Here is a 21,381-nt window from a genome sequence, read left to right as displayed (position 1 = left end):
GCTTGGACATCTTGAAAACCCTAAACTTATTTTCCAATCAAATCTTTTTATAACAGCTGTATAGATCTCCTTGGAAAATAAGTAAATCTGGTTGTAATCCATGATTGAATGCGCCAGCTAGCCATATCTTCAATCATCCAAAGATTGCCATTAATTGTGCAATCACAAAACACCAGACATTCATACTGAATGTTCTGTGTACAGGATGTCATGACATCGGGTCTGACATCCTGGAAAAATCCTGCATAATCCAATAATTCCTTTTATAACTTCCAGCAGGTACAACCATATCAGATGCCATGACATTGTGTAAGTCATCTGAAACAATCCTGCATGAACATGTCTTTCATTTAAGCTCCAGCAGGTACATCCATATTAGAAGCCTTGTCATTGTATGTGGCATTCTGAAACAATCTTGCATGCACATGTTCTTGAACTCCAGCAGGTACATAGGATATCTCATGTTAAGACATCACACATGACATCTTGTGAACACTCTTTGTTTTACCAAAATTGCTGCCAACACTTAGAATCAACAGATGATAACTCGAGAGGTCAAAGTATACTCCTTTCACGCCTTAAGGCATATTACAACAACTTACAATTAGATAAAAATTCTACCGAAGAGGCTCGAATAATAAAAACTAGGTGTTATATTATGCTTGTAATTGGTTTATTTTTATTTCCCAAAGGTAATGGTTCTAGTATGCATGTTATGTATTTAACTTTACTAAGACATGTAGATAGAATAAGAAGTTACAATTGGGGGTCCGCTTGTTTGGCTAATCTTTATAGCTCTTTGTGTAAAAATGCACATAAAGACACATCTATATTCTCTGGATGTGTTGTTTTGCTCCAAGCATGGGGTTGGTCCAGACTACCGTCCCTAGCGCCCGTCAACCACAATCCGTTCACATTCCCGTACACACAAAAGTAAATTCTTAACAATGGACTATATTTACTTGTTTTACCGATTATTATCTCTAAATAATATATTTACTTTTATGGCACAAATGGTCGGCACGTGGTATGAGTTACAACAGATGTCCTAGACATTGTATTGCCCAATATCGCAATCTCTTGGATCACCTTCGACCAACAAATGTATTGCCATTAACCTAACTAATTCGTAATAATTTGTTAATTTATTCTAACAAATTTATAATCTAATATATGTTCACATTTCAGTTTATTTGGCATCCATATCTAGACCTGGATCATGATCATGAAATCAACGAACAAGACGCAGCCGTTTAGACTGCATGCACACCGATCATAAGATTCACCACTGTGGAGATGCACCATAGTGATCGTGTTAAATTGTATTTCGATATGCTTCAACACACCCCAAATTGCAGTTCGGTATGCTTCAATGCACCATTGTAATCGTGTTAAATTGCAGTTTGGCATCTACGAAAAGTTAACGACCAATGAAACTTTAACCCTTGGCAAAGCTTCGCTAGATCTGAGTGTCGAAAATGGAAGCACCGACAAGACCGTGTCTTAACTAACGTTGTGATGCCAACCGAATAAAAACCAAGTCATAATTATATGGCTTGGTACATATCAGTTGGATTTGAGTTCCTCGCGGAAGATATGTACCTATACGACCTACGCCAGGTAACTTAAACACAAGAAGGTTCAACATCTAACCCCCAACAACATTGTCAGACCGGTTACTCACAACCCTCTATCCATCAAAATTTCTAATCCACAAACACACAAACCTACGACCCTAACATGCCAAACACCCAACCACAATACCAAGAGCATACCCCGTACCACCACCAATAAGTAGATCATCATCAAGACACACAACATCGCTATGCACCCAACACATCATCCTACCATAACCGCCTTAGCCAAAACACCCAATGACCATTTAACACCAACCATCTCTCCTCCTACTATAGCCAAGAAGCCCAAACATCACAAAACAAAAACATGCAACAACCATATGGCTACCAAACACCACAACAATCATTTCAACATTTCCTTGATACATCATTCACACCAATGTCACCCTTCAATCCTCTTGGTAGCCCTCCAATAACTCAAACATAGCCCAACTACTCTGACATGGGTCACGAACTCAGCTATGGTGGTAGCGCTTCATTGCATACACAAGACTATGCGGATTTGTCTAAATATCTTAGGCAAACTCCTGTAGGTGGTGGTGATGTTCCTGGGCTCTCAGATACTCAAACATCTGGGGTGAATCATCAACGTGGGTTAGGGTCACGTGTTCGGGTACCTAGGGGATGTGGGACCGGATGTCGGTTAGGTCATCCAAGTCAACGACATTAGTCTTTTTGTGTAAACGCATATTAATATTAATATCAATTGGTCCGATTTTGACTTTTATCTAAAACGTATATTGTTTTCTAAAAAAATTACGAAACACACATAAGTGTCAGATCAATTAGCGTCTCCTTTATAAATTAACACACAGGCGCCAATTGGATTGACAACACTAGGTACACTAGCCAATCCAATTGACGTCACCTCTCTAAGTCAAAGAGCAGACACTAATTCATTTGACGCTACATCTTCAAAGTGAGGTACTTTGAGAAATAATATGAAAATGGATTATTTTGAAAATTATTTTAAAAATTTGGATTATTTGGATAAAAAAATCCATATTATCTATTGCGAAATGAATTATAAAAAAAAATTCATTTGCCTTGTTATGTGAATAAAATTTATTTTATTTTATTTAAGTAAATAGATTTTAATTTGTAGGTTTGTTTGTGTGTAGAATTTGACAATCTTTCATTAATTAAAATATTTTTTTAATAAAGTTTCGTATATTAATAGAAAAGAAACATCGCAAAAGAGAAAGTCTAACTAGGATTTATTAAAAAGAAAAAAATATAAAAGAAAACATTTCTAATTATATTATACAATATCTTCTTAATGCTAATAAGAATAAAAATAATAAGAGTTACCTGTACGAACCAAGAGTTAAAATATATGATTCATGTTGTTGTTTATTTATTTCTAATCCAGATCAAATTCTAAAATCCAAATATTTATAAAACATATTAGATTTTCAAAATCTCAAAAAATTTATTTAAATTTTCCAATGACTTCTAAAAAATTAGATAGGGGAATAAAGAAGAAAAAAAAACCAATAATATATGAAAGGTCTACTGCTAGCTAGCTGTGTTTCGTAAAGTTAGCCTAATACTTCCAAAAAAATATCAACCTACTAAATTATTGGACTTGATACGTACCCCTACTTCTTCATTTTGTTGAACTAGTGTGAAGCCAACGTTGCCACCATGTAAGAATATTCTCATCACACAACCTAGATTCAGAAAACTATTGAACGATGATCGAAACAAAATACTACAAACATTTAATTGTTGTTCAATATCTTATTTTAATTCTTTTAGTTACAATTTCTTTTATTAAATTTAATTGCGAACAAAGAAAATAGAAGATATTTATCGGTTTATCACGAAAATCACATATCAATAAGTTTTTTTTTAATTAATAAATTCAGACATATTTTTCGATTTAAATTTGAACATTAATACACCGTGTTTTAGAATAAAGTAGTTGGGAATGATTTGGTTAGTGCGTCAACTAATTGAGCATGAGCTGATACATGTTGAATATGCGTATGATTTGCCATTACTTTCTCCGTAGCAAAATGGATATTAAGTTCAATGTGTTTGATTCTTGCATGGAGAATTAGATTATGTTAAAGCAATAATGCATAGAGTAGGCATAAGATACTCGATGTGTAGCTTAGATTGGAAAGATTCGAGCCAAAGTAATTTTGTTGTGGTGTGTGCCAATGCCCAATATTCAACTGTTGTGCTTGACCTTGCAACAAACATTTGTTTCTTTGAGCTTCATGCCACAAGATTATGGCCAAAGAAAACACATGCACTCGAGATGGAGTAATGATCATCAGGGTCGCTTTCCCAATCAGAGCCACTATATGGACGCAGATAAAACTTTAGAAGATGCGTGGTAGGAGCAGGTAGAAGCCATGAGTTATTGTGTCACATAAGTAGCGTGGAATACATTTAACTGCAACCCAATGTGATTCAAGAGACATGGACAGGAACTGAGAGACTTTGTTAAAGAGAATGTTATGTCAGATCGTGTGACTATCAAATATTGTAAGCCACCAACTATGGAACAATACACAAGAGGATATGGAATGACATTAGTGTCATGTTTACTCAATTTATACTGATTGAACATAGAAGTAGCCACATGTTTTGCTTCAGTCATATTTACATCATAGAGTAAGTCTTTGGTTTATTTGGTTTGTGCAAGAAGTAGTGTACCATTGGCCTGATGATGTACTTCAATACCTAGAAAATATGAGGAACTTCTAGCTTCTTGAGGGAAAACTTGGAGTGGAGTTTGTTGATGAGCTCGTGAGTTAGTTTTGAGGAGGAACCAATTATGATAATGTCATCCATATATACTAGACACAACCCCAAAGTGAATTAATGTCTACACTAGGTCCATATATTGATTTCCTGAGCTTGCATACTAGGTCTGGATTTGAATCAACGAAGCCAGGAAGTTGTTGCGGGCTTAACAACAGGTGAAAACGTCTCATGAAATTCAAACCCATGTTTTTAATGAAAACCTTTGGCAACCATAATTGCCTTATAATTATTTACACTTCCATCAGGGTTTTCTTTGACCTTGAAAACCCACTTGCAGCCAATTGTTTTTGATGTGGATGTAGATGTGTGAGCTCTCATGTGCCATTGTTCATAAGTGAATCATAACCTTCATGGCCTCAAACAAATGAGATTCATACAATGCTTGCTTAACTGTGTTTGTTCAGTGTGAGCTAGGAAAATCTTAGGTTTAGATTTTACTCTTTTGGCACGAGTGAACATTAGATGATCATTTTTTCAAAAGAGCTACTTAAGTGGCTTGACTATGAAAGGAATGGGACAAGGAGCTTGTTGAACCTTACATGATGAAATAGGGTAAGTTTGTCTCAGTGTACTTAGATGAAGGTAATTTGTGATCTAAATCAGTTAGAAAATGGCGGAGGATGAATTGAAGACTTCATTTTAATGTGGTTAGGGGAATTGAATGATGGTATGACAACTTCTGATACATAGGAAGGGCCACTTGTTGAGTGAGGTGGTGATGTTAAAGTGTTTGTTTCTATTTAAGGTTTAGAAGTTGCAGTGTTTGTCTCAATGACATTTGTATGTGATATAGGGAAATTTAGTGAAGTATGAGTACTTGAAGTATGTGTACCCATCCGTGTTAGATGTTGGTGTGGTTTGGAGAAGAATAATAGGAAACTGGGTTTGGTGAACTTGTGAGGTGGAACCTAAATGATCCCCAATTCGAAAACCATTCTTTAATGGAAAGTCATTTTCATTGAACACTACATATTTAGAAATGAATATTCTTCCCTCAATATTGATACATTTGTGGCCATTATGCATATGAGAGATCCCTAGATAAACACACCTAGTGCTCCCGAATTCCATTTTATGCTTGTTATAATGCCTCAAGTGTGGAAAGTATGCACAACCAAAGATTCTTAGTGATTGATAGTCTGGTCGCCTATGGTGAACTACTGAGAAGGGAGAAACATAATGAGGGAGGCCACTTGTAGGTAGATTGTTGAGCAAGTAAACTGCAGTGGTGAAACTATGATCTTAAAAGGTGAGAGGAAAATAGGCATGATCAAGCAAAATGAGTCTCATTTCAACTATTTGTCTATGCTTCCTCTCAATTGTTCCATATGATGGGAAGTATGAAGATATCTTAACATATGTATGATGCGTTGTTCCTAAACTATTTTAGTAAATGGTCTAAATTCACCTCCAAAATAAACATGAATGGCCTTGATGGCTCTAAACTGTGTCTCAACATAGCTTTGAAACAACTATGAGGCAGAGATTGCATCACTTTTATGTTTGAGCAGGTATATCCAAGTGTACCCGGAAAATGCATCCACAAATGCAATGTAGTGGTTGTAACCACCGCTTGAGGGTGATGGCGAGGGTCCCGATAGATTAGTGTGTACAAGCTCAAACAAATGTGTGTAATTGATATTAGACATAGGAGCAAATAACTCGTGAGATGACGAGTACATCCATGGTAGGAATTGAGATGAATGCTCTAGTTACATTTTTATTGTTTACAAGGATATTACACAATTGAGAGATGTTATTTAAAGCTATAGGGTTGGCATGTTCTAATCTAGCATGCCATACAGACCATACATTGGGACTTAGAGATGTATTTACATATTGAATTTTATTATTAATAGATGGAACTAAAGTATGATTAACGGTTGGGCATAAAATTTGTGACTTTTGACTCAAGTAATTCCTTGAAGGTTCCAAAGTAAGGCTGGTGAAGCAATACAAGCCATTTTCATCTATGAACCCTTAAAGTAGAACCACATTAGAGGCTTGACATTTAATGTAACACTTGTTAGAATGAAACTTAAAATATACATGGTTATCCTTAGAAAAATTTGAAACATATATTAAATTTTTAATGATAGATAGAACATGTAATATATTAGTTAGATTCAACACATAATTGGACCCAAGATTAGAGGAAATTTTAGAGTGACCAAATTTCTTGACTTCTAGACTATGTCCATTACCAATTACAACATTGTTAGATCCTGCATAAGAATGAACATGTTATACCTTCATAATGCTAGTTGTAATATGATGAGAGGCACCTGAGTCTGGAAACTAGGCCTATGACTCAAGATCCTAAGGAATTGCTAATGTGTTATGATGTGTTAAGTATGTAGTTGCTTGTGGAGCAGAGGATTCTTGAGCCTCGGGGCTTTGAGAACCAGTTGAGTTGTTGCTAACAGATCCGTGGTATTGAGCCTTGTGATAAGCAGATTCAAAGTTCTCATCAAACATATGCTAACATTCAAGTACAGAGTTTCCATACTTGTTGCATAGCTAATATGCGGGCCTATTTTGTGTGGTATGAGTTTGCCTACCACACCCTTTGCCACGTGTGCTTCTTCCTCTTCCAAGAAAAATAGTGATGACCATTAACATTCGATGCGCCATTTTGGTAGCTTCTGTGCTAAGCAAGCCTTGAGCTATATTTGTTATGGCATTATGGGAAGGTAACTCTTGCATATACTTGTCCAACTAAGCTTCTTGGACATATAAGAGTGCTTCAACATCATAGATATTTGTTGGTTCTCCTTTTCTATAAATCATCATAATTAAGGGATTGTACTCCTATGGTAACCCTTGTAGTATTGCATCAATTTGATCCCTTTTTGAGATTGGATCACCAATGGCAAGGATAGAGTCTAAAATAGCACGAATGCGCATCACATATTCAGAAATTGTATTTTTACCTTTCTTTCTACTTTTCAGTTATGAGCGAAGTCGATGAACTAAAGCAATCATCTAAGAATCAAAGTGTTTATGCACCTTATCTAAGATATCATAGGCATGTTTGCAAGATAAGAGATGTGGTAGACAACTTCAGATATTGTCGAGAGGAACCATGTGAGTAAGGCATGATCTTGCAAATCTAGACTCCATAGCTTTAAGAAATGAGATTGGTAACTCGATCATTTTCAATTTTGAACATAGGTGTAATTTGTGGATTAACAACCACTTTGTAGAACTTATGTGAGAGTATTACTCCCTTAGCTTGTTGATTCCAAAGAAAGAATTTTTTTTCTTGAATCTTAATGGAAAGTTTTGGTGCAAAGGAGTTTGTTGTACCTGAAAATATGAGTTAATTCATTGAAGCTTGTGAAGTTTACACGCCCTATTGGAGTTTTTTCAAGATCTGTCATTTATGTTTCTCTGATACTAAATTTGCAACTCGAATAAGACAATGCAACAAAGATTATCTTCTTTGAAGCTTGAAATATGAAGATGATAACACTAACACAAGACGAATCACAACTTCTCCAAAGCTAAAAATGACTCCAAAATTCAGTTACGGTTTCTCTAAAATCTTTGGAACACAACATATTTGAAGCTTGAAACCTTTAACAATGGTGAAACACACAAAGTTGAAGATGATGTAATGGAATAAGATCCCTATTAGGCATATGATACCATGTTAGATGATGCATATCTCATGAAGAAGAGAGAGAGAGAGAGAGAGATTCATCAACATTATGCAAGCTTTTCTTGCTTTGTATATTAATTTGTGTTTCTTTATATTATATGAGTCTTCACTCTTATATGCACTATGAAAAAATGAGGTAGTTGTAACTAACTCAAAAGTTAGTTATTCATCTAACTAACTAGCCTAGCATAGTAATACAAATTACTTAACATACTTATACATGCTTAATTATCATACATAATCATGCACTCTTCTAATACCATGCTATTTTAACCATTATATCAGCAAACAAGATTAAAACCACTTCAATGAATATGAATATCCCACTTGAGGTGAACATGGTTCATCTTAACTATCTTCTTCCTTCTTCATAGTAACAATGACGATTTATAATTAAACATTTCAAACAGAGGCAATACTTTATAAATGGTTCTTGTGGTTTGATGGGTTGACAATGTCTTGTGGATGAGGGTTTCATGCGGATCTCTAATGTTTCTTGTGTATTGATGTGTTGGTAATGTTTTGAGCGTTGATACTTTATAAATGGACGGTAGAGATTCATTTATAGACAAAGCTGAGTTATTTTTCCTCAAATATTTAGGAACATCAAGATAATATATTATTTCTTTTTAAATAAAAAAAGTTAAATAAAAAAAGGAATTTTACCCTCAGTTGTGAGTTTCCTTGAGGGAATATATCACTTCAATTGCATACCCAGAAAGAAAATGATGAACGGTAAAGAATATCACTTACAACTTCTTACCGTCCACCGTTTTACTTATGGGTTTCAATATCTTCTTAATATGATTAGGAATAAGTTTCTCAATATTGTTAGGCAAGGAAAAAAATCAAATCATTGAATTTTTACCTTTGATGACAATATTGAGAAATTGTTCCCAAATATAAAAATGGATTGCAAGAGCTGGAATCAACAACAACAACGTCATTCTGTGAGATGAATTACAAATGCAGAAAAATATTTTCTTCAAGATGAATGCTACAACAACAACACACAACCTTGAAAGATTTCAACTAATTAATAAACCTTAAAATATTTTTTTATCTTGCAATCCATCTCAAATAATGATTTTTATGAGTTTGGAGTGACAGAAGATGAGTTAGGTTAGGGAAAAACTGAATGAACAAAACCTTTATAAACAAAATTGAGTAATTTTTTCCTTTAGTTGATAGTCTAACGGATGGAATATATGACTTAATATTTAAATATAAAATAAAATAAAAATATTGATGTCATTATAAAAGTAATGTAAACATAAACTGCACTTGTTGGGATTCAAAATGTATCCCTTAGTTAGTTTTTCACTCGGTTATGTGTATCAAATGAGGGAATATATTATATTCAAAAAAATATATATTAAAAATGTGATTGCTTAGGAGTTACATCTCAATTTTTTGTTGGGTGCGATGAAAATTTTATCATGAAATATATTATTTATAGTAGTGTTGGTATCGATCACAAGCCAGTGACCTCAAAACTTCTCTCAGTGGCGTAGTTGTGTCAATGAGCATTGGCTTTGGTGGGACAATCTGAACGCCCTAATAGGTTGCCTCCTGTATAATATTCTCCCTTGGTGGAGCGTGTTGAAGGTTCACTTCAATCCTTAGTATCCTTTTAGCCATGAATTATGAGTTGTACTAGTGTAACTCATTCTAGACGATGTTTACCAAATATGTGGCTCTTTGAACTTTGAGGTTCGCTTGTAACATCTGAAGGCTTGAAAGCAAGAATTAAAAGTTGATTTTCATTGACAACATTACTGATTTGCTAGAAACAAGAAGTGAGAGGTGAGATAGTGAAGTTGTGTCATGCTGAGTTGGATCAATACTTCCGATGTGGAGGAGAGGGGACTAACCTGTAAGGTTAACTCTTTAACGCTCAAGTCAGTTAGAGAAACCATAAATAATCAATAAGTGAATAATAAATTTGAAAAACTGAAATGATACGTTTTACTCGTATATATCAAAAGCGGTAAATAATTGAATATGTTGTGCATACAACCATCAGATTGAATAAGACGATGATAGAGGGCGGAATTGCCTACTTCTCGTTAGAATGAGATCTATCTGCTCTGCATCGAAGTTCTCAATTAAGACTCTTAACAAAATTAAATACTAAATGCAGACCCATCTTTAACTTAGTTTAAACTTAAGTTAACCACATTGAAGGGATCTAATCTCTTCTGCTGTAGACTCAAATCTTGTTGGTCGTACCAATATGATATTATTTTCATACTATATTTGTTTATGCACCTTCCATATGTAGCGCGCGATGTTAACCACTACATCAATATGATTGAACAACTAGTACTACAATGAATATGAATCTCCCACTTAGTGGACAGGGTTCATCTTAACTATCTTCTTCATAGTAATAATGATGACTTGTAATTAAACTTTTCAAATAGAGGAAATACCCACGATTCCAATTTTAGCACATTGCTCAATTAATATATTAGTAATGTCTTATCATGATCCATGACTGGCACATTCTGATCATCAACTCAACTCTACCCAGATTTCAACATAATGGAAAAGTTGAAAGTAGGAATGCATGTGTCCCTAGCCAACCAATCCACTTGGTCCTTTTGATAGTGGTTTGAAACTAGTGGCTGTTACCATGTCAGAACATTTCTATGGATTGATATTCTTGAAACCACCATGCGTGTTTTACTTTGCTCATTGATCAACCAACATAAGTACTTTAAATCACGGGAATAATTCAGTGTTCTGAACATTTTTTCATGTGAAATGGTTCAGCCTATAGGACCCTGCATCTTTTGTTTTCTACGTCTTTCCCCACTAGTCAGAAAGCGATTACTCACTCACATCATGCACATGTTCAAGTGACTGTAGAATGACTAATTGTGCATGAAAAAATGGTACGTAAGAGAAAATATACAAAAGATGTATATTTTAGATATTTTTTTACTCAACTTGTAGAAATATAAGAGTTTCCATTTGATTTTATGAGCTGAGCAACTCATTTCATTAATTTGGCAAGATTAAACCCTTACAATGAGAAAATGCCATATGTATGACTTCAATACAGAGAAAACAAGTAGAGAAGCTTTTGCCTAAATCCATATTTATCTCACTTAATTTTGACTTAGTCAAAATTGTAATAAAGGTATAGTAAAACCAGCATATAATAATAATAATAATAATAATAATAATAATAATAATAATAATAATAATAATAATAATAATAATAATAATAATAATAATAATAATAATAATAATAATAATAATAATAATAATAATAATAATAATAATAATTTATAATAATAATAATAATAATAATAATAATAATAATAATAATAATAATAATAATAATAATAATAATAATAATTTATAATAATAATAATAATAATAATAATAATAATAATAATAATAATTTTTTATTTAATTGTTTCCCTCAAACTTAAATGACTAGAATGAATGTTAAGTAATTGAAGTTTGAAAACCGTTCTAAAGAAAAGAGAAAATGACATAGTTTTAGTGAAAATTCAGCAGATTCAATGGACAATGTAAAATTCTAACTTAGATTTTTTCCAAACGACCGCTACAATAAATAATAGATGTTATAATAAAATTTAATTCCGATCGAGAATTCCACCAAAATAAAATAAAATTAATTAGGCATTTTTATTTTATTTTAATGGTTAATTAAAAATAAATAGGCTATTATTTCAGTTGAAATAAATAATTTAGTAAAAAATAAACTCAAGAACACATTTTGAATCTCAACAATTGAAGTTTATGTTTTTATTTTTATTTTAAATGACGTTATTGTTTTTTATTTTATTTAAAAATTAAGTCATCTATTCCTTTGGTCAGACTATCAACGGAGAAAAAATCATTCATTCATTCAATTTTGTCTATAAAAATATTGGTTCATTCAATTTTTCCCTTAACATAACTCATTTGTTCCTGCTTCAAAATTGTAACATCATTCTTTAGAATATATTGCAAGATCGATTTTTTTTCAAGTTTTGTTTATTAATTAGTTAGAAAATCTTTTAAGGTTGTTGTTGTGGTTACGTCCATGCATTCTTTAAAGAAATTAATTTTACGAACCATGAACAAAATATTTGTATGCACTTGAAATCTATCTCACATAATCACATTGTTGTTGTTGATTCCACATATTCCTAATCATACTAAGATATTGTAACTCAAAAAGAAAAGAACGAAGGGTAAGAAGTTGTAAATGATATTCCTTACATTTCACTATTTTCTTTTTGAGTCGGTAATATAAGTCATCTATTTCTCGAGTGGACCGACAATCGAGGAGAAAATTCCCTCAGGAACACATACTTTGTTTTCCAGCAACAATAACTTCTTGTTTTATTCATTAAAAAATTGTGTCTTCCTTCTATTTTTATTGCTAAAGTAAATCAAATTACATTTTCCCTCGGATATCCTTATGAACCGAGGAGAAACGTAACTGAATTTTATCTAAAAGAGTAATAAGTTCATTAATTTTTTTCCTAATTCTAACTTTTCTCCAGAGCAACATTTGTTGTGTCAAGTAATGTAGTTGGTTTTTGGAGTTATTGACCAAATCAAATGACCAAATGCTGCCAATAACATTTGTTGTTGTTGCGAGTGAAATCAAAGATTCATGGAGTTGGTTTTTGGAGCTATTGATATCTGATTTGGGAGGTGTCAAATTATGCAAGACTTATAAATTTATAAGTGATCAACAAAAGGTGGATATGACTGATCTGTTTTAGTATTTTCTTACACACTAAGGAATTTCATAATTACACATTCATGACTGATCTATTTTAATTGTAATGCATGGTTTATTGTCAGCACTTGATGAGTTGCTACCAGAGGTTGACCAAAGATTTTGTGTTAGGTACTCATACTTGTATAAGTCATATTTGATATGTGATATTTGGATACTTGATATGTGATATGTGATATTTCTGTAGACATTTATACAACAATTTCAGAAAGAAGTTTGCAGGTGTTAAACTAAAGGAGTTGATGTGGAAGGTTGCTACTGCTACTCATGTAACTGCTTGGGAAAAAATAATGCGTGAAATGAGAAGTGTTAATGAAGAGGCATTCAAGCACCTTTGGAAGATTCCATCAAGGTTCTGAAGCAAATCAAGGTTTAGAACTAGTCCAAGGTGTGATACTTTGGTGAACAACATGTCAGAGGCATTCAACTCAGTATTTGTAGCTGGAAGAGCCAAGCCTATTGTGGCTATGATTGAAGAAATAATAGTGTATATGATACAAGGGTGGGAGTCCAACAGGAAGAAGATTTCCAAATATTATGATAACATTCTACCAAATATAAAAAAGAAATTGAAAGGAATCACAAAGAACAAATAATTGGATTGTTAGGTAATGCTTCATACTTGTGTTTTCTGCATTTGTAACTTATGACTTATTTGAGACATTAACATATGACTTGATATAACATTGGTTCATACTTATATTTTATGCATTTGTAACTTATGAATTGTTTGCGACATTAACATATGACTTGATATAACACTGGTTCATACCTGTTTGTTGTTAATCTTTCAAAATATGAATGTTCATGTAGAAAGGTGGATGTTGATAGGGCTGACATGTTGTCATGCAATTTCATGCATGAAAGATCAGCAGTTAGAAGATTAAAACCCTATAAATGCAGCTTTAAGATCTAGAAAGATGAAATAAAACTTGAAAACAAGCTTGATTATAACGCATATGCAAACGCGGGAAATAAAAATCCCAACAAAAAAAATGAGATTGAGACTAGAATCAGCTTGAATCAAAGACACAACAAAACTTTCTGAAAACACGTTTTGATATGATGAATGAAAGAGTAAGTATGTTTGATACAAGTGAAAACCTTAAATAGTGGTATTTTAATCCTTTAGATGAGTCATTCTCTTGTGCATTGTCTAGTTGTCATACTTCATAGGCAAGTCTTAACGTTTTCTCAACAAAATTAATGGAAGAGGCCAATAATGCTAACGAAACTAATTTTAAGGGACCAAACTATAATCTTTTTTTGATAAGGGATTAAAGCGAAACTTCAAATTAACTTAAGAAGTAAAATAATGTTTTTAAGAAAATACAAAAATGATTTTGTTTAGGATTGAAATCATAACTAGTACAACTTTTCGAAGGTAAAAATAGAAGTAAAAGTAAAATTCTTTTCATAACACCCCCTTTATTATTTCGCCCACAAAATTGAGGAAAGTCATTTTTTCAACCTAAATAAAAGTATTTATTCGTAATAATGCATATGTCACTCCATCTCAACGTACGTGGTACATTTGTGAAATATTGCATTCGTTGCAAATGCACTGCAAGATTGTTGTCGCACTAGTTAGGTAAAGTTGCAGAAGACAAACTAGCCATTGATATTCCATTTTTAATGATGACTTGAAAATGATGGGTTGTTTCTTGCTTTTTCCTAGAGATTAAAGATGAGCCAAGAAAGAAGCAAAATCATGCAGTTGATCTTCTAATACTCTAAACAGATCCCCAGTCCAAGTTGAAATAGCTTTTCAAAAATGTTGTTGATGAACTGAAAAAAAACAGACCCTTGCCCGGGCTATTTTCAAAAATGTTGTTAATTAATAATATTCAATATCACATTTACTACTGGTATTCAGAAAAATCCAAATCTCAAACTGTAAAGTGAGGACGTTTATAGTTTATTTATCATTTGGTTTTCACCATCTACCAGATATGCAAATCTGCTAAACCTGCAAACAGAGAAGGAAATATCAAGACAAGTGTGATTTAAATAAATAAGTTTTCCAATCAACTTTCCAAACGTGTGCAACAAGGTTTTGAACCGAGTGAACCAATTTCTTGAAAAACATCAAGAGATCATTTTATTTGATATAAAAAATGCGTCTATTGGCTCTCACAATTTCAAAACCTGAATAATATTTAAAAATAACAAGGTCTTTAACACTAAAAACAATGGCCAGAGATGTTTTTATATTGGTAATTTCATTAATGTTATTTCCTGCAATTAATAAATCATCTCCATATATTAATATAATGGTAACCAGTTGAATATTTTTTGCTAAATAAAGAATAATCCAACTTAAACTTCTTAAAACCAAATTTGGTTAGGTAGACACATAATTTGGTATTCAATTATCGACTACCTTACTTTAAACTACATAGAGATTGATTAAAATAAGACTAAAGGTTGGTAGGATGTTTCATGTAAATCTCCTCGTAAAAATCTCTATGAAAAAATGAAATATTACATGTAAACATCCTCGTAAAGATCTCAATGAAAAAAAGAAATCTTCTAACTGAAAAAGAAATTAATTTCTACTCGGAGCAAAGGATAAAAATAATCTAATAGAAGTCATTTTAATTATTAGATAAAGAGTCCGTTTATTTAGATATTTTTTTAAATAATTTTTATAGTATTATATGTTTTTGTGTAAAAGAAATTTTTAATTTTTTTTTATAAAAGTTTCAAATGAAAATTTAATTTGAATAATTAATTTTAAAATATTATTTTAGATATTTCTTTCTTTTATGATTTTTTTTATATCAAAATTTTAAAAAATTAATTAATTTTAAAGCTATTTCAAATAGTTTTTTATAAAAATTATTTTTGAAATACAATTTTTTTTTTAAAAATGTGATTCAACTATATTTTGATCTTCAATAATGTATGTTTATGTTGTAGAATGTCAAAATAAGTATTTTAATTTAGACAAACGAATATTAAAAAATTTGTAATATTTCAAAAAACATTTTTGTACAAACCATTTTTAAAAATACAAAAAAAAAAACTTTTTTTTAAAGTTAAAACAAACCAACCCAATTTATTGAAAGGTTTTTAGAGTTATGCAGCAGAAGATAAAATGCAGAAATATATAAAGTTAAGGAAATAGAGAAGACACCAAAAGTTATAGAGGTCGATCAAAAGAGAAAAAAATTTAATCCTCTCCCAAAGAACTGTTATTGAGAGTATCCAATAAACTTAAGAGCTTTTAGTAGGTTGAACTCTGGAATCCACTTGTTTAAGGAAAATGAAGTTTGTGGCTAGCTTCTAACCAAACAACAAACACGGGAGAGAAGTCGCGAGTCTTCCTTCCAAATGATGGATTAAAGATGTTAGTCTCCTACAAAACTAGGTTCCACATTCTCTCCCTTTTTGATATGATTCTCTAGTTAGGTTACCATAATCATGGAGTTGAAAGTTATTTCCACTTAATTCAATAACTGTTGTCGTCATCAAAACTTCATATAGGATTTTTTGCGGCATTATTAACTTTATACCTGCAAGCACATAAATCCATAAGTTTAACCACTCCAAACTTTATCAATTTATTTTCTCTTTCACCACCTCCCCGAGATAGGTGTTGTCATCATCAAAAATAGGGATAATGTGGATCTATGTGCTTGTAGGTATAATTAAGAAATGATCCAAGATGGTGAAACTAATGGATAACAAGATGAAAGTCAATCAAAAGTTGTTTAGTTTTGATGATTACATTACTTAAAGCCAAACAAGTACTGAAGATTTCTCAAGTGGTCAAAGATGCACAAGATTGTTGATCACTGTAGTCCAACGACTCTCATGTGAAGACTTAGACTTTCCGACCATCAATGGTTTGAACTTTCAAACTCTCAGATGATGGTAATTAACATGGAGATATGTTAAGTCTCATTAAGAAGAGTCAAGGTCTAAAATCAAAGATAATGATGTCAAGACTTGAAGATTCAAAGTGAGAAAGAGAGGAAGTGTGAAAGTTGCCATGATCGTGTCTGCTTGAGTTATCAATGTCTTGTAAAGACACAAGGGCATTTTAGGAAGTATCATGGCTAAAATCACACACACACACATGAACACGCGGAGATCTGTCGCAATAAGTTTAGTTAATCATCGTTTCTGCTTTAACTCCATGAAATCCAGATCTCTTATTCCCTAAGGAACTCTGCTGAATAACAAAAGGAAGATTCTCATATCCATATCTAGAGGTTACATGGGGGTCTAAAGACGATTTCCATAAAGGTCAGGCTGTAGATTCTTAATTCGTCCTCCAATCCAAAACCGCCCATACCTCAAAATGCTACTGGGTACTTATAATGGTGACATCAAAAGATTCCACAAGTTAATATTTAATAATACCTTGATACCACAAGTTCATAGTTAACGTCTGGCGTCAATTCAATACACAGATTCCTCCCAAAAGCACCAAAGGATTTCCACTTTATGCATCAAGGACTCCTCAGGCCAGATCAAAGATAAGAGGTTCTTAAATCATCCCCGGAGAAAGGTACCCCAGAATCCAGCTGCAAGGAAACTGATCGTTAGCAGCCTTTGGCCACCGCTCAACACCATCGTCCCAAAGGAAAGATTGGACATAAAAAGTAGCTCTCACTCCTTCTATGGAAGTTTGAGTGGATGGCCTATCAAGGAATGTCGCCAATGCGCGACAATCATACCGGGCCCGGAAGACGCCAATCAACATGTTGGATCAGCCACAAGCAAACCCCTGGCATCCTATGGATTACTTAAGATATGTACCCACTCCGAAACAGAAGAGAAGTCGGGGTCTTGAACCCAGTGATCAAGAAGAGCTCCAACAAAGCATTGGACAAAGAAATTCGATGAGTCTAAAGTTTAAACAGTCGCCCTCAAAACGGATAAGTTAACCCTTCAACTACGAGATAGTGGACAGATACGAAGTGGGACCTAGGCACCGCATCCAATCAAAGAAGATGATTTAAAAAGAGAAGCACACTAAATCCAATTACCCATGGAAGGACAACGACCAGTGACCCCAGACACCATCCATACACGCTGAAGTATCCATTAAAGTTTTATCTACCCATCCATTTCATTATTTATTTGTAAAGAATTCAACGCATTATATATATATATATATATATATATATATATATATATATAATTCACAACTATGTATCTAATACAGACTTAACGTATTTCAGCGATTCTGATAAGGCTTAAGCACATTTCTCACATGAATGTGTATGTGATACATACTTAATGCATTTATGCAATTCTAACACGACTTAAAAACATTCCATTCTCGGTTAGGTATCTGATATAGACTAAATGCTTTTTTGCAACTCCGATACGGCTTAAATGCGTAATTGGCATGACTCATCATCTGAGGCATGTTAAACACATTTATGCATAACTTACGCACCCATTCAGATCTAGCCAATCTAAGGGCGTAGGTGGTTGAGCCTAGAGACGTCCACATCGATCCGATCCAAACCTTGAGGGAGGGGACAAGGATCCTAACCTTGGCTGGGGAATAGTCCTCTATGAAGCGAAGCACGGTACAAAAGTACGACAATATTACGCTGATTCGTACTATAAATCAATACTATACAACAACAACGATAAATATAGAAAGGAAGCTAACATTATTCGACGCACTAATTTGCGAATCACAAAGCATGATATTTTAGATGCACATACCACTTCATTATAATCAAACACACTGTTTCTTTTGCAAAGAAAGCAATTAGGGTTCTCATGCCTAAATAGAATTTCTCACCAAAGTTGATGAACGTCGATGGTCTAAGCTAAATAGACAAACTTCTCATGGTAAAAGAGTGAGCCCCGAAGTTACATAAATTTGTAAACAACAATTATGATAAAAAGAAGACAAACGTGAAGTTATAAAGTGAATAACACTTTGTAACACCTCAAAATTTGCCCTCCTCTCTTGGGACTAGCTTAACATATTGCATTGCATTTTTTAGGTCATTAGGCATTACATAATTGCATATCATGTGGTTACATTGTGCAAGTCATCCTCATAAGTCTTGATCAGAAGATAAGAGGTTGAGATTCAAGCTGAGGGTTTCATTGATTGAATGGACTGGATCATTAGCTGTCTGAGGATGTGGTGCATCAAATTAGGGTTTTTGATTCTCAAGGAGATTGGTCTTTATCTTGGTTGCAATGATACATCATCATCATCATGGTCTTGCTATCATCCAGGAGATTCAAGAGATTGATCATACACCTTGAGATTAGGGTTTTGACCACTGGTCAACCCTAATCAGTTGCATTGGGCCAATCAGGGCATGGCAAGGAGATGGGGTCTACAATGGATATGGGGATCATCATGTGATTATATTGAGCTTATGGAACCTAGGGGTTCATCATTGAGCCATTTCATCAGGAGTTTGGGGCTCAACTTGATCAGTGCACAGCCAAATTCATCTATCAGTTGGAAAAGTCAACTGTGGTCAACTGTGCTTGATTTTATGGATTTGGAGGTGGGAGAGAGTTGGATACACTTCATTCATGTCTAAACAAGTTTCATTGGACATTTCAAACATCAAGAATGAAGAAAATAAAGTCAGACAAAAAGTTGCCAAAAATAGAAAGTGACTTGTAATGGAAGTTTCCAAAAATGGAAAGTTTTTCACCACAAAATTACATGTCCAAAAAGGCTTCAAATGAAATTTTGTTCAACATGAAAGTTGTAGATCTTGCTCTCACCTTTCTAAAAAGTCCCAGAACTTGAAATTCCCATGTGTGGTTAGCAAGATATGGTCCAATCATTTTCCAAAAATGCCTAAAATCAAAGTGGCATAACTTTCACATGGAATGTCCAATTTGGGTGATCTTTCTTTGAGCAAACCCCATTTCACATGTACTTTCATGATGCATAATCAAAATTCATCAAAAATGGTCAAGGCAAAAAGTCATTTTTTAAGTGAATTCTTTTGAATTTTTGGTGTGAGATAGTGAAATTGAGAAATACAAGGCCAATGCACATGAGACCACTTCCAATACTTCACAAATACCAAATGGAACTTGCTCCAACTGGTTTTTGCTGTCACATGGCTTAATTTGGAAAGGTCATTTTTGCCCTTGCACTTAAAGTGGCATTAACACTAATCAAGCCAATTTTGATAATTGAGATTAAGAAGTGGATTAAGGAGTGAGTATAAGTTGCTAATCATAACAGAATCATAACCACATTTCATTCTCCAAGATTTGTAACTGAATTTCCCTCCAAAACTTCACAATTCTCCAAAACTTCATCCAACATTTTTCAACATTTCTTCACCAAATCTGCATCAATCTTGATGATTCTTGATGGATTCATGCTCCATAAACCTTGAGGACAAACTGTTTTGATGAATTCGTGGCTAAAGCTTCAAGAAAGTGGACTGTTCAAAGCTTTCACAACAATGGAGTTTTGAAGATTCTTGCAATTGGTGCTGTTTCGAGCTAGCCTAATCACTCCATTCAACTTCCTCATCAATAAGCATCATCTGTTTTTGCAATTGGTACGTGGAATCAAGTTGAATCGCATCTGCCATCATCATAAAGTGCAAATTAGATTTCCTTAATTATGTAAATCATTATATGGCTTTTGTAGAGCTTTCAACATAGATCATCATGATGTTCATAGTTTTTGATTTGGTTGAGAGTTGAATGAGAAATCTGAATTTGAAGTTTGATATGCATTTCTTTTTTGGATCGATCCCGTTGCTATGTTGAGAATTAGGAGAAATCGTTTACATATCCTTAATCCTTGTTGGAAGACGGTTCTAATGATTATAAGTTTGTTGATTTTGGTTAAGATTGGATGTTCTTCATTTTCTGGATTTTCTGGACTGTTCTTGATGAAGAACGCGATGAACAGTGTGTTTGATCCATTTTTTCCCTTTCCATTTTGAATATGTCGTTTGCTGCGCCGACCGTCCAATGAGAACGCGCCAACGCTTCTAATTGAAGCGGCGTCGTTTTGCCCTGGCGCTTTAATATTACAGAAATGCCATTATCAGCTTATTTTGTTTTATTTCTTATTTCTTTTTTTTATTTCAATTCCATTTTGATGCTTGAACTTAGAAAATCCACAAATCACTCATTTCTTGTCCAAATTGAGTGAGGTTTTTTTCATGATGCTCCTTATGATGTGTAGAATTTAATCATGATTTTTGTGATTTTTGTGCACGTGTAAAAAATTAAAATGCTTAGGGTTTGATTGAATGTGTCACATTTGTACATGCCATGCCATATCTTTCATAAAATGATGATGCTTTCAAATAAATGGATGAAATTTTTTGTGCATATTCTGGACACTTTGATGGTGATTTTCATGTGTGGTTTGTAATTTTTGGACACTTGATTGAGGAGATATTAATTTTTGAATTGAGGTGTGACAATTTGTGTCACACCAAGCTTGATGAATTTCATGATTTTATTTTACTTGCTTAGGGATGTTGAATTGAGCCAATTTTTTGCATGAATGAGCATATATATGTTGAGATCACATGAGAATT

The 21,381-nt window shown here is 33.3% G+C and overlaps 1 long non-coding RNA gene across 1 annotated transcript; it reads left to right on the top strand.

Annotated features, from left to right (window-relative positions):
• The first annotated feature begins 11,985 nt into the window (after nucleotides 1–11,985).
• LOC127079508 (uncharacterized) lies at nucleotides 11,986–14,756 on the top strand. The gene is made up of 3 exons (XR_007787932.1): nucleotides 11,986–12,815; nucleotides 12,922–13,464; nucleotides 14,535–14,756. It is a non-coding gene; the product is annotated as an uncharacterized LOC127079508 (long non-coding RNA).
• Nucleotides 14,757–21,381: the final 6,625 nt, after the last annotated feature.

Source organism: Lathyrus oleraceus, chromosome 1 (genome assembly GCF_024323335.1).
Source record: "Lathyrus oleraceus cultivar Zhongwan6 chromosome 1, CAAS_Psat_ZW6_1.0, whole genome shotgun sequence".
NCBI classification, from domain to species: domain Eukaryota; kingdom Viridiplantae; phylum Streptophyta; class Magnoliopsida; order Fabales; family Fabaceae; genus Lathyrus; species Lathyrus oleraceus.
This window is presented reverse-complemented; position numbering and strand designations above follow the sequence as displayed.